The sequence below is a fragment of the Dama dama genome, chromosome 18 (genome assembly GCF_033118175.1).
Source record: "Dama dama isolate Ldn47 chromosome 18, ASM3311817v1, whole genome shotgun sequence".
Lineage (NCBI taxonomy): Eukaryota > Metazoa > Chordata > Mammalia > Artiodactyla > Cervidae > Dama > Dama dama.
This window is the reverse complement of record NC_083698.1, coordinates 8657784-8670900: the sequence shown is the minus strand read 5'-3', so window position 1 is coordinate 8670900 and position 13117 is coordinate 8657784. Positions and strand designations below refer to the sequence as shown.

General features: G+C 41.4%; 1 pseudogene; it reads left to right on the top strand.

Annotated features, from left to right (window-relative positions):
• Positions 1-11508: 11508 nt before the first annotated feature.
• On the top strand, positions 11509-13117 carry LOC133072720 (nuclear transcription factor Y subunit gamma-like; annotated as a pseudogene).

Below are 13117 nucleotides of genomic sequence, written 5' to 3'. Positions count from 1 at the left end.
TTACCATCTTTCTAAATTCCATATATATGTGTTAGTATGCTGTAATGTTCTTTATCTTTCTGGCTTACTTCACTCTGTATAAGGGGCTCCAGCTACATCCATCTCATTAGGACTGATTCAAATGAATTCTTTTTAACGGCTGAGTAATATTCCGTGGTGTATATGTACCACAGCTTCCTTATCCATTCATCTGCTGATGGGCATCTAGGTTGCTTCCATGTCCTGGCTATTATAAACAGTGCTGCGATGAACATTGGGGTGCACGTGTCTCTTTCGGATCTGGTTTCCTCAGTGTGTATGTCCAGAAGTGGGATTGCTGGGTCATATGGCAGTTCTATTTCGTTTTTTAAGAAATCTCCACACTGTTTTCCATAGTGGCTGTATTAGTTTGCATTCCCACCAACAGTGTAAGAGGGTTCCCTTTTCTCCACACCCTCTCCAGCATTTATTGGTTGTAGACTTTTGGATAGCAGCCATCCTGACTGGCGTGTAATGGTACCTCATTGTGGTTTTGATTTGCATTTCTCTAATAATGAGTGATGTTGAGCATCTTTTCATGTGTTTGTTAGCCATCTGTATGTCTTCTTTGGAGAAATGTCTGTTTAGTTCTTTGGCCCATTGTTTGATTGGGTCATTTATTTTTCTGGAATTGAGCTGCAGGAGTTGCTTGTATATTTTTGAGATTAATCCTTTGTCTGTTTCTTCATTTGCTATTATTTTCTCCCAATCTGAGGGCTGTCTTTTCACCTTACTTATAGTTTCCTTTGTAGTGCAAAAGCTTTTAAGTTTCATTAGGTCCCATTTGTTTAGTTTTGCTTTTATTTCCAATATTCTGGGGGGTGGGTCATAGAGGATCCTGCTGTGATTTATGTCGGAGAGTGTTTTGCCTATGTTCTCCTCTAAGAGTTTTATAGTTTCTGGTCTTACATTTAGATCTTTAATCCATTTTGAGTTTATTTTTGTGTATGGTGTTAGAAAGTGTTTTAGTTTCATTCTTTTATAAGTGGTTGACCAGTTTTCCCAGCACCACTTGTTAAAGAGGTTGTCTTTTTTCCATTGTATATCCTTGCCTCCTTTGTCAAAGATAAGGTGTCCATAGGTTCGTGGATTTATCTCTGGGCTTTCTATTCTGTTCCATTGATCTATATTTCTGTCTTTGTGCCAGTACCATACTGTCTTGATGACTGTGGCTTTGTAGTAGAGTCTGAAGTCAGGCAGGTTGATTCCTCCAGTTCCATTCTTCTTTGTCAAGATTGCTTTGGCTATTCGAGGTTTTTTGTATTTCCATACAAATTGTGAAATTCTTTGGTCTAGTTCTGTGAAAAATACCGTTGGTAGCTTGATAGGGATTGCATTGAATCTATAGATTGCTTTGGGTAGAATAGCCATTTTGACAATATTGATTCTTCCCATCCATGAACACGGTATGTTTCTCCATCTGTTTGTGTCCTCTTTGATTTCTTTCATCAGTGTTTTATAGTTTTCTATGTATAGGTCCTTTGTTTCTTTAGGTAGATATACTCCTAAGTATTTTATTCTTTTTGTTGCAATGGTGAATGGTATTGTTTCCATAATTTCTCTTTCTGTTTTTTCATTGTTAGTAAATAGGAATGCAAGGGATTTCTGTGTGTTAATTTTATATCCTGCAACTTTACTGTATTCATTGATTAGCTCTAGTAATTTTCTGGTAGAGTCTTTAGGGTTTTGTATGTAGAGAATCATGTCATCTGCAAACAGTGAGAGTTTCACTTCTTCTTTTCCTATCTGGATTCCTTTTACTTCTTTTTCTGCTCTGATTGCTGTGGCCAAAACTTCCAACACTATGTTGAATAATAGTGGTGAGAGTGGGCACCCTTGTCTTGTTCCTGATTTCAGGGGAAATGCTTTCAATTTTTCACCATTGAGGGTGATGCTTGCTGTGGGTTTGTCATATATAGCTTTTATTATGTTGAGGTATGTTCCTTCTATTCCTGCTTTTTGGAGAGTTTTAATCATAAATGAGTGTTGAATTTTGTCAAAGGCTTTCTCTGCATCTATTGAGATAATCATATGGTTTTTATCTTTCAATTTGTTAATGTGGTGTATTACATTGATTGATTTTCAGATATTAAAGAATCCTTGCATTCCTGGGATAAAGCCTACTTGGTCATGGTGTATGATTTTTTTAATATGTTGTTGGATTCTGTTTGCTAGAATTTTGTTAAGGATTTTTGCATCTATGTTCATCAGTGATATTGGCCTGTAGTTTTCTTTTTTTGTGGCATCTTTGTCTGGTTTTGGAATTAGGGTGATGGTGGCCTCATAGAATGAGTTTGGAAGCTTACCTTCCTCTGCAATTTTCTGGAAGAGTTTGAGTAAGATAGGTGTTAGCTCTTCTCTAAATTTTTGGTAGAATTCAGCTGTGAAGCCATCTGGTCCTGGGCTTTTGTTTGCTGGAAGATTTTTGATGACAGTTTCGATTTCCTTGCTTGTGATGGGTCTGTTAAGATCTTCTATTTCTTCCTGGTTAAGTTTTGGAAAGTTATACTTTTCTAAGAATTTGTCTATTTCTTCCAAGTTGTCCATTTTATTGGCATAGAGCTGCTGGTAGTAGTCTCTTATGATCCTTTGTATTTCAGTGTTGTCTGTTGTGATCTCTCCATTTTCATTTCTAATTTTGTTAATTTGGTTCTTCTCTCTTTGCTTCTTAATGAGTCTTGCTAATGGTTTGTCAATTTTGTTTATTTTTTCAAAAAACCAGCTTTTAGCTTTGTTGATTTTTGCTATGGTCTCTTTAGTTTCTTTTGCATTTATTTCTGCCCTGATTTTTAAGATTTCTTTCCTTCTGCTAACCCTGGGGTTCTTCATTTCTTCCTTCTCTAATTGCTTTAGGTGTAGAGTTAGGTTATTTATTTGTTTTTTTTTCTTGTTTCTTGATGTAAGCCTGTAATGCTATGAACCTTCCCCTTAGCACTGCTTTTACAGTGTCCCATAGGTTTTGGGTTGTTGTGTTTTCATTTTCATTCATTTCTATACATATTTTGATTTCTTTTTTGATTTCTTCTATGATTTGTTGGTTATTCAGAAGCGTGTTATTTAGCCTCCATATGTTTGAATTTTTAACAATTTTTTTCCTGTAATTGAGATCTAATCTTACTGAACTGTGGTCAGAAAAGATGACTGGAATGATTTCAATTTTTTTTTTTTTAATTTTTATTATTATTATTATTTTTTTTCCCAGTGGGTTTTGTCATACATTGATATGAATCAGCCATGGATTTACATGTATTCCCAATCCCAATCCCCCCTCCCACCTCCCTCTCCACCCGATTCCTCTGGGTCTTCCCAGTGCACCAGGCTGGAGCACTTGTCTCGTGCATCCCACCTGGGCTGGTGATCTGTTTCACCATAGATAGTATACATGCTGTTCTTTTGAAATATCCCACCCTCACATTCTCCCACAAAGTTCAAAAGTCTGTTCTCTATTTCTGTGTCTCTTTTTCTGTTCTGCATATAGGGTTATCGTTACCATCTTTCTAAATTCCATATATATGTGTTAGTATGCTGTAATGTTCTTTATCTTTCTGGCTTACTTCACTCTGTATAAGGGGCTCCAGCTTCATCCATCTCATTAGGACTGGTTCATATGAATTCTTTTTAATGGCTGAGTAATATTCCATGGTGTATATGTACCACAGCTTCCTTATCCATTCATCTGCTGATGGGCATCTAGGTTGCTTCCATGTCCTGGCTATTATAAACAGTGCTGCGATGAACATTGGGGTGCACGTGTCTCTTTCAGATCTGGTTTCCTCAGTGTGTATGCCCAGAAGTGGGATTGCTGGGTCATATGGCAGTTCTATTTCCAGTTTTTTAAGAAATCTCCACACTGTTTTCCATAGCGGCTGTACTAGTTTGCATTCCCACCAACAGTGTAAGAGGGTTCCCTTTTCTCCACACCCTCTCCAGCATTTATTGGTTGTAGACTTTTGGATAGCAGCCATCCTGACTGGCATGTAATGGTACCTCATTGTGGTTTTGATTTGCATTTCTCTAATAATGAGTGATGTTGAGCATCTTTTCATGTGTTTGTTAGCCATCTGTATGTCTTCTTTGGAGAAATGTCTGTTTAGTTCTTTGGCCCATTGTTTGATTGGGTCATTTATTTTTCTGGAATTGAGCTGCAGGAGTTGCTTGTATATTTTTGAGATTAATCCTTTGTCTGTTTCTTCATTTGCTATTATTTTCTCCCAATCTGAGGGCTGTCTTTTCACCTTACTTATAGTTTCCTTTGTAGTGCAAAAGCTTTTAAGTTTCATTAGGTCCCATTTGTTTAGTTTTGCTTTTATTTCCAATATTCTGGGAGGTGGGTCATAGAGGATCCTGCTGTGATTTATGTCGGAGAGTGTTTTGCCTATGTTCTCCTCTAAGAGTTTTATAGTTTCTGGTCTTACATTTAGATCTTTAATCCATTTTGAGTTTATTTTTGTGTATGGTGTTAGAAAGTGTTCTAGTTTCATTCTAACCTTAGGTATTTAAAAAGGAATTTGGTGACAGTTTGGTGACAGAAGGAGAGGTGATGTAATTAAATTTGTCAAGGAAAGGAGAGAAACTGGATAATAACTTGGAAGGTCAGCATGATCAACAAAGACTTCTTGCTGTCCTTTTGAAATGTGATGTACTTTTGACAAACTTGGTGTTCTATATCTTGAGTGTTTGGTCCCCAAATCAGGCTAGAGCTAGAAGAGTGAGTTACAGAGGTGGAGGAAGCATGGGGCTTTTGGCCTGACAAGCTAGAGGAGTGTCCTGCTGGGTACCCTGGGTACTTGTGCTTTGTCGTGTGGCCACCACTGGGAAAGAGAAGTGGGGCAGGGAAGGTCACGAGAATGTCTTACGGCGGAAGAGAAACTGTTAGTCACAGAGCAGAATCAGCACACTGAACAGAAGAGACCAAGCAAACATCTATAAAGATAAAGCAGCTGAGATTCAGGAAGAAACCCTGGGACCTCTGGGTGTTCCTGAAAAAGCATCCAAGTTGTTTGATAGGGTGATGGATTTGTTTGCCTTTCTCCTCAGACCGAGGGGAATTCCATGACACCATTGCTGCTCCCTAAGAGAATACCGGATTGTAGACAAAGCAATAATTGCTGTCTCCCCTTTTTATCGAGGATGTTGCTGATCAGAGAGTGTTAGCCTCTTTGGGGACACAGCCTCCTTCTCAGACAACTTCTAGAACCAATTTGGCTGTGGTTTGCAAATAGAGATGGGGAAATGGAGGCCATATTGTTGGCTCCCCAGGGTCATCATTAACCAAGCCAGCCAGCTGACAAGCCTGTGGCTATGGAAACCAACCTTACTGAGGAAGATGGATTATAAAAAGGAGCCTGTTTTCTTTTCAATGGGATGATGTCTTGGTCCTGTCAGTTAGATCTTGCAGAAATATGAGGTTGGATCATTTAATGTTCTCAGTCAATACTTTATTGTTTTTTTTTTTAATATCTTCTCTTATTTGACCTTTTTTGTTCTGTTGAAGACAGTGATGAATACTGCATTTTTCTTCTCACAAAGGTTTTTACATGTGAACTCAGGATATCCTTTGTTTTCACATGTGCAAACTCCGAATTTCTACTATGCAGAAAAAATAGTGTGTGGTGCTGGGCATACCTTTGCTGCAGGGATTCAAAATGATGAAAGAAATAGGAAGCTGGGAATTGGCTGTATCAGTATCTATCTATATGCAAATTATTAGTTTTCTTCTCAGAAATATATTTTTCATCTTCATTGGGGTCTGGAGGAGATATGATATGTCTTATGTGCTACCAACTCTTATGTCTGTTATGTATATATGCAAATGCTACACGCATATACACACATATACACACATTCCTACATGTGGATGCCGAAATTCCTCACTTACTTGGAAACCCCTTATGCAGTGGTAATAGATACTAAAATTGAAGGACAGGAGGAGACCGTGTGTCACAGAAACGTAGACGTGTTTACTATAGAATTCACTGGGGTGTGTGCGTGCATGGTAAGTTATTTCAATCATGTCCGACTCTGCAATCCTATGGACTGTGGCCTGCCAGGCTCCTCTGTCCATGGGATTCTCCAGGCAAGAATATTGGAGTGGGTTTCCTTTGGGGACTTGAGGTGTTTTCCTCTAAACTTATCTTTTATTTCCCACACTGTTGTACAGTTTTTACATCATTATTCTAGATATCACTGAAAAGCCTGAAGCAGCCTATTTAGAAATGTCTCTAAACATATTAAACCAAATAGCAGGTAAATAATTTCAGTCATAACTTGCAGCCAATAAAAACCTCCCAGTAACTGGCAAAATCTCAAAACCTTTGAAGGCTTCCTTTCCAATGACAGAATTCTATAGGATATTAAAACCATGTTCAGAATTTAGAAGGAAATTCTGTGGGTGGCATAAATGAGAAGACATCTCAAAGTTTCAAAACCAGAAATTAGGCATAGTGTTATGTTTCACTTATGGATGGAGAATTTGTCTTCACTTTTCATTCTACACTGAGACAGTGTCGGAAGCTAACCAGAAACTGCCTTGTGTAGGATGTTGAGAAACAGGAGGTATCAGTACCCAAGATAAAAGAGATTAGAGGAAAGTCACCAATAGGAGACCCAAAGAAACTAGAGTAGGAGAATCAGCAATGGCCATATATGCAAAAAATTCACAGCATATTAAAGAGATCACATTCTATTTTAGAGCAAGACTTCTGCTAGGCTATCTTAAAAAGAAAATTTTCTGTTTTTAAAAATAACTCCAAAGAAGGACCCATGGCCTCTATTGGTAACCCATTAAAATATTTAATAACCCTTTCTGTCAGGATTTAGGTTCATTTGTTCTGTTATAGCCAAGTGAAACTTGTTATGAGTTTAGATGAACTAGCCTGACACTCTCCCCCAGAGTAGTGTAGACAAGAATGTAGACATTCTTGTAAGTGAGGATTATGGTTAGAAACTTTCAGGAAACCAAAATTCCTTTATCCTTAATTTTTATACTCCTTAGTCATTTTGATTACTTTCCTCTAAACCCTTCAAAGTGCCCTGAATACGGAAATTATGAACTTGGTTCTTGTCGATGATTATCTCAGGGTCAGACTTCTTATTTTGGGCTCTATAGGAGATGTGAAAATGTTGGAGCAATTTTCAGTGTTTTTCCCTTGTAAAATATCTGGTGGGTAATGTTCACACGTGTAACAATATTAAAATGGATTTTTCAATCAAGATCCAAAGATCCAATTAATGCTGTGTTCTAAAGGAGGAGGTGATTCCTATGCAGGGTTTCAAAAGGAGTAAACTGAAAACTGGTTACATGATTATTAGTTTTTACTTTTTTGATTGGAGGATAATTGCTTTACAATGTTGTGTTTGGTTTCTGTTGTACAACAACATGAATCAGTCATAACTATATATGTATCCTTTCCCTCTTGAACCCCTGTCCCTGTTACATGATTCTTAAATTCCTTGCCCATATAAAGATCATTAAAAATTTGAGACAGTAGAGGGGGTTTCAAGATTTGTAAGGATTTTTTTTGGAGAGCATTGTGGTGAGTCCTATCTCCAAGGAGGCAGATTGGGAGGTTGCTTTCTTCTTCATCTCAGATCAGGGAAAAGGAGATTTAAGAAATGGCATGGAGAACTTCATATGTGTCCCCTGTCGTTAAGGGAACATTGTGGACTAGTATAGGTGATTACATGGAAAAATCTAAAAGGCAGAGACCAGCCTGTTAGATGCTCTAATTGCAGGAATGAAGGAGAAGTAGCTATGTTGATTGACTCTCATTCCAGTGTATGTTGGGCAAAGAATACTGAGAGTATTTGCCATGGACCAGATGTGGGATGTGCAAGGGAAAACTGGCCTAGAGTTTGGGGCTCAGAGTATTATCAGGGTCTATTCCTCCTTTCTCCATTTCTTAGGGTAGTTTTCTGTGTGTGTGTGTGTTCAGTCTGTTCATAAATAGGCCTTCTCTTTGTAATTATAAGATGGATCTTAGAAGTTCCTGGGTAAATCCCCTTCTAGCTTCAAAACCAGGGCAATAGACCAAGAGTCTTTATCCCACTGTTTTTCCTTTGGTTTATTTGGTTTTATTTATCTTTTAAATGAAGAATAGCTTTGTTTAAGGGTTGCTTACTTTAACTGAAATAAATCTGAATGATCCTACTCCTTTGGAATAAAACTTAATGCTTATCAATTTCTTATTGTGTTTAGCTTCTGGTTGGAATTTGAATAAATGAAAACCTAAATAGGTGAAAGTTCCCTGACTGTTCAGGTGAATACACGAAACTCAAGGTAGTAACTTTTCTTCTAAGTCACCTGGGTACCTGTTATTGATGACCTTAGGAGGTAATCCCACTGTGCTTAGCACAGGGCCAGAGATTTGCTTCTAATGAACTGGCTAATGTCACATATTGGCCCTGAACGATGACTCTGGGTCGAGTTGTGTATTTCACCTATGGAGCTTGGAAGACTGTTCCATCCAGCTGAGTGTAGGGAAGGGATAAATCCCCAAATGAATTTTAAAGTCGTTCCAGAGAAAGGAGGGGTGTAGATGCCAGGTAGACCAGCTGTAAAAAAAATTGTAAAAAACTGTAAAAGAAACTGTATATTTGCAGCCATTATACCTTTCTCCCTTTCTTAGTTTGTATGTGTGGTAAAAAAAGAAAGAATATAGACCTGTATGGGCAGTGAAATCTTTTCTAAGATTAAATGTGAGGTCAACTCTAGAAAAAGTGAGACGAGAATGTTCCTGATGAGAATCTGGAGCATTTAATGAACTTACAGGAAACCTGAGAACTTAGAGGTTAGGAAAGTGCATGGTTCTGTGCTTGGAAACCCTCAGCAAGATGTGACTGTAAATCTCTGTGAATGAGATGAATGAGCATTTAAGATGAATGAGCATTTAAGCCTCACACTGTCCTCAGTAGTTTCAGGTTAACAAATAGCCTACAATGATAGTGCTTAATATGTGCCGTATCCTTGAGCAAAAATGGCTCTCTGTATAAAGTCCTCTAATAATATTCCTTCATAGTCCTCTGTATTTTCTTTCATAGTAGGAACACAATTTTCTACTATAAATTTTGGTGGGATCATTTATATTTCACACTAGACTGTGTGAAATTCCATGAAGGCAAGAGTCATGTCCATTTTGCTTACCGTTGGATCACCAGCATTTTGCGGAGTATATTTTGCAGCACTTAGTAGATGTTCGGGCTTCCCAGGTGGCTCTGCTGGTAAAGAATCTGACTGCAATGCAGGAGACCCCAGTTTTGATTCCTGGGTCAGGAAGATCCCTTGGAGAAAGGTAGGCTACCCACTCCAACATTCTTGGGCTTCCCTGGTGGCTCAGATGGTAAATAATCTGCCTGCAATGCGGGAAACCAGGTTCATTCCCTGGGTTGGGAAGATCCCTTGGAGGAGGGCATGGCAACTCACTCCAGTATTCCTGCCTGGAGAATCCCCAAGGACAGACAGTTTGTTTGTAGCCTGGTGGGCTACAGTCCACGGGGTCACAAAGAGTTGGACATGACTGAGCAGCTAAGCACAGCAAAGTAGGTATTCAGTAAATGTTTGCTGAATGGATGATTGAATAAAGACTGTTCCCGTAGTCTCAGAGCAAGACTTGGGAGAAGAAGCACAGGTTTGCTTGTTTGTTTGCTTTTTCAGTTCTAACAAGCTTCACTTTTTCTTGGTTCTTCTTTCCTTTTTTACTTTTATTTTTAATTAGACTAATTGCTTTACAATATTGTGTTAGTTTCTTCTATACACTATTGTGAATCAGCTACAAGTATACATGTAAACATGTTGCTATGGGGAAAGAGGACCTGCTTGCCTTCCTTACTTACAGTTTGCCTGCCAGAAAATGACTCAAATATCTGATGTGGGTCAGATTGCACTGTCTGTTACTCAAAGCATTTACCAAAAGAACGCTGCCTGGTGTGGTAATATATGTTTGTAAATGAGAGCCATCCTAAAGGAGGGGGTATTTATAAGATTAATAATCTGGACCCTTTGGTGACAAACAAAAGTTATATTTGCATTCTGATACCAGCTGGGTTTCTTGAACTTTTTAAATCAACAGAAATCGATAGGAGGCCAGTTGAGGAATTCAGGCAAGACTTTACTGGGGTCCCTGGCTACTCCACGAGGGAGAACAAGAAGCAGGTTCTCGTGCTCGCTCCCTGAGGGAGGGGCAAGCTGGTTCCTTCAATGGGGTGAGGGTAGAGGCAGATCGGTGGTTGGGTGGAGGGGTGGCATAGGTGATCGGCCTGCCCTTTGGGAGGTGCCCTGTGCAGGGATCACATGTAGGACCCTCGTTTTGCTCCCAGCACCTCAGAAGCGGCAGTTGGTTTTTGGCCTTTTTGTCTCTTATTGTTCATAATATGCTCCAACTGTGCATGCGGTCATTTTTGGTGCCTTACGTAGTTTCTTTGTATTCTGTTGCCCACGGAGATGTTTGTCCAGGTGCGAGCACTGCAGCAGAGGGTCCCAAGGCCCAACATATTTCAGTACTACGTACATTACTTGTGCGTTTTGATTTTAAAAAATCCATCTTATGTAATAAACGTATTGTAAACTCCTTCCCTCAGGTAACATAATCTTCATAATAATCATTTAATGGCTATACAGTATTTCAGTGTTTAGACTGTCCTTAAACACTCAGTGACTTCTAACTTCTCCAATGCTGTGAAATAGCATAGGGGGCAACAGCTCTGCGCCTAACAGCTTTTACCACCCCTTGGGTATTTTTCAAGGAAAGGTCCCCTCAGGTGTTATTCCAGATTGCTAGCCTCGGGAATGAGGAGTTATATTGATTTTTTTTTTTTTAAATGGAGGATGCATTTTCAGATATCAGAAGCTGAGTCTGTATTCTGTCCAGGAAGGGTCCTGCTGCTGGTGAAGCCTTAGTGTAGGAGTGACTGGGATATCAAGTCCCTGCCTGGGTACCTATTTCAGAGCCATGAAGAATCTTTGCCAATATAAAAAAAGAAACCAGAGAGTCTGTTTTGTTCATTTAAAAAAATTTCCAGTTTACTTTTCAATCCCAACATGTACTTTGGGATCTGTGTTTTTTTATATAGACATTATTTTTAAAACAATTTTAGATTTACATAAAAATTATGAAGATACTAAAGGAAGTTTCCATATATCCTACCCACACCCAGTTTGCATGATTATTAGCATCTTACATTTGTATGATGCATTTATTATAACTAATGAACCAATTGGTATATTATTACTATTAGATTTGTGTCCTTAACATTTGCTTTTCAAAAATGAAATTATATAAGGATTTTCATGCAATAAAGCAGCACTTAAATAAGCCTATAGTTAAAGAAAGGAAGTCATAGTATGATCATATGATCATAGTCATACGATTATGGTCACAGATGCCTCTTGAGAAGGCCAGCAAAGTGGTCCTTACCCATATTTCAACTTAAAAGAATCACTGTGGAAGGCGCCAAGGGAGGGGGAGGGTAAAGGGGGGACGTGGTGCAAACGGCATGGCCGGCGCCTTGTCTTTAGCCCGGCTTCTCGCGCTCTCGGTTCTGCTTCTCGGTGATGCCGCTTCCCAGCCCCCTCGCCGCTGTGGTTCCCCGCCCTCTGCAGTGCCCTGCTGCCCAAGTGCTGAGGCGGCTCCTGCTGGCCCCTGGACCTCCCAGTCGAGGCGTTTGTCACAGTGTCCACAGGAGGAGGATTTGGTGGTGCTAGCAGCAGTGGTGCCCAGCAAACTCTGTATTCCTCCTGGCCTCGTGTCACGGGAGAAATCTGGAATTTAACAGTGAAAGATTTCTGAGTACAGAAACTCCCACTGACTCATATTAAGAAGATTATGATACTGGCCGGCGATGTGAAGATGATCAGCGCAGAAGCCCGTGTGTTGTTAGCCAAGGAAGCCCAGATTTTTATCACAGAGTTGACTCTTGGGGCCTGGATCCACTCAGAGGAGAACCAGCGCCAGACTCTTCAGAGGCGTGACATTGCCATGGCAATTACACAGTGTGATGAGCTTGACTTTCTCATTGATGTTGTTCCGAGACATGAGTGGAAACCAGCAAAGCGTCCGGAGGAGGTGCACTAGTATGTGACTCCTGCCGGCCCGTCCGGGACTGCTTCAGGTGGGCTCAGCAGCCCACTGCCGATCAAGTCCGGGGAGCAGCAAGGCCAGCAGCCCACCCGCTCCACAGCCGCCATCAAGCCTGGGCCGATCATCGTTGCACAGCCTCAGCAGGGCCAGACCACACCCGTGACCGTGCAAGCTGAAGAAGGTCAGCAGGTGCAGACTGTCCCGGCCCAGCCGCACGGTCAAGCCCAGCAGGCCCAGAGTGGCACTGAATGGACCATGAAGGCACTGCATCCCGAACACAGGCAAGATCCAGCAGGGCCCGGTGGCCCCGCACGGCGGCCGGCTGCGGTGTACTCGCGTAGCCCAGCCTGTAGGGGGCCCTTCGGCACCCCACGTGGTGCAGGGACAGACCCAGACGCGTGCCACCAATGCTCACAGATCACGCAGAGGGCGGGCCAGCAAGAGCAACAGATCAGCTAGTCCACGGATGGACAGAGGAATGGGTACAGCAAGCTTGAAGCCCAGAGCCAACTGGAGACACAGCGTCCAGAGAAGCGGAAGCCAGGAAGTTCCAGGGACCTGGAAATGCAACTCCCCCGCCCCTCTTCCCCCTCACCACACACACCGCAGTTGCCTCCGTGTCGGTTGCTCCCGGCCCCAGCAGAGCTCCACTTCCCCTCCTCCCCCTGTCGCCTTGCACTGAGTGTTGGTTGGGTTATCAGGGGCCCCAGCCAACTCGAAGCCTAGAGGAAGCTGCATGCCTCTCTCCCCAGGGTGACCTCACTCTCCCTCCCCACCCCTCGCAGCTGCTCTACCAGATCCAACAAGTCACCATGCCTCCTGGCCAGGAACTCACGGAGCTGGTGTTCATCCAGTCAGCCATCCAGCGCTCTGACAGGCAGAGCCCCCGGGTGACCCATGACGGAGGGCCCGAGCTGGCAAGGCCGAGGACACCCAACACGATTTCGTGCCATTCAGCCCCAGGTGGTGGGCACTGCCTCCCTCCCCACAGGACCCTGTGGGCCTCAGCACCTCCTGCGGGCTAG